The 1,903-nt window shown below is 32.7% G+C and overlaps 1 long non-coding RNA gene across 1 annotated transcript; it reads left to right on the top strand.

Moving 5' to 3' along the window:
* Positions 1-693: 693 nt before the first annotated feature.
* On the top strand, positions 694-1,468 carry LOC119073108. The gene is made up of 2 exons (XR_005086990.1): positions 694-803; positions 876-1,468. It is a non-coding gene; the product is annotated as an uncharacterized LOC119073108 (long non-coding RNA).
* Positions 1,469-1,903: the final 435 nt, after the last annotated feature.

The raw sequence follows: 1,903 nt of genomic DNA, 5'->3' as shown, positions 1-1,903 counted from the left end.
GAAAATTGACACAAAAAACAACCATTTGGCATGCGCTGTGGAAATGCATTCGGATGATCATATAGTGAAACGATTAGGACATGACCAATTCTAAATTCGAAGTCAGGAAATATATACGCACCAAAAAATTTTTTAAAATTAAATTAGTAGTTTTTATAAGATTCTGCTTCACAGATTGTAAAAAAAATTATCAGAAAATAAAATATGTTTCTCATGATTGCAACAATAAATTATTCAAAATTCGAATCATTTTGCTTTTGTACTAGTCACAATAAGAATATCGATGAATAAACCAGCTCAGGCAGAGAAATGCTTACAAGCGCCGAACACATAATAATAGTTGATTACAAACCGAGTTTACAATGATGAATTATTAATAATTTCAGTAGAAAAGCAATACGTCGTAATGATGACAGTATAAGATATGGTTGTGATATTAGCATACTGGAATGCGTCGGAATAAGATGCATTAATAATGCATCGAATGAATGCATCTTATTCGAACGCATTACAGTATGCTAATAACACAACACAACCATATCTTATACTGTCATCATTTCGACGCATTTCGTTTCTAATGTTGAAGCTGATGGACCGGTTCTGTGAGCTGAACTCTTATTACATTTCACTTCAATTATGAATATTTATTTTTGCGTAAAATAACAGTGAAGCCACGTGTTTATGGCAACGCTTATACGTGTATAAAAGGACGAGAAGCACTTACAATTATCATCAGAGCAAACAAGTTCTTAGTCCAGATCAGAAGACTACAAGCTGAAATTCGATCAGTATCAATAATATCAGTGAGTTTTTAACATCCTGTTCTGCTTCTTCTTCTTTTAAAAAAATATTTAATAATTTTTCAATTTAAACAGTTCAACAAAATACAGTTATCACAATGAAGTGCACCTTCGGTTGGATGATCATGGCTGTCTTGGTTACTTTGATTGCAACACCAGGATTATCAGATCCGGTGCCACAGCCAGAACCTGAACCAATTTTACCAATTGTAGGTATTCTTGCTGCTGCAGGTTCAGTTGCTGGCGGTGCTTCAGCAGCAGCAGGAACAGGTGTAGCTGCAAATGCATGTAGTAACGATTGTTTTCTAAATAATTGGCGAGCACGTGATAAAAAATGTGGTGGCGGCGGTAGATATTCTTATAATGCACCTATTCAGGGAAAATGTTACTGTTGCAAATAAGAATTTTTGATTATTTTCCTAGTTTGATTAAAATTGATTTTGAATAAGTTTCGTTGAAATGTTAATTATTTCTCAGTAAAAGTGTCTTTTCTTCGTGTAAAATTTACCGATTGAATTGTTGCAATAGTTTTGAAAAATCAACTTTTTGAAGTTTTGCAAAAGCGACAGAAATAGGTCCCATTGAAAGACTTAACAAAACCTAAGATTGTATTGAGCCCTAAATTATCTCCAATTACAAATACCACAATAAATTTGACTCTTTTATAACGTAAATGTTTAACTGATATGCCCCGATTACTTTATTTATTAAGAGCAGCTATAATTGGTGAGAATATAGCGTTATTGTTACTGTCTTCCCTATCACACGAAAAAAAAACAATACCAGGGGAAAGATGTACTGCTATTTTATACGCCCCTGAATGGGATCCAATTCCATTTAATATATATTAAAATTGATCAATGAAGTTGAGAATTGACGGTAGCGTATCTGGAAGTTAACTGCATTTATAGGCACGTCTTTTACAATACAATTTTGATTTGATAAGTGTCTGTCGCAACTTGTGCTACCCTTGAATAGAAGAAGTATCCTTAAAGAAATCAGAAAACTCTTTTAAGACTGAATTATCAATATTCGATTGAAGTAAATATTTAAACGCGTTGGAGTAAAGTATAAAACTTTTTCTCAAAATTTCAAACGATTTT

Source organism: Bradysia coprophila, unplaced genomic scaffold (assembly GCF_014529535.1).
Source record: "Bradysia coprophila strain Holo2 unplaced genomic scaffold, BU_Bcop_v1 contig_137, whole genome shotgun sequence".
Lineage (NCBI taxonomy): Eukaryota > Metazoa > Arthropoda > Insecta > Diptera > Sciaridae > Bradysia > Bradysia coprophila.
Note: the sequence above shows the minus strand (reverse complement) of the source record. Positions and strands in the feature narration are given on the sequence as shown.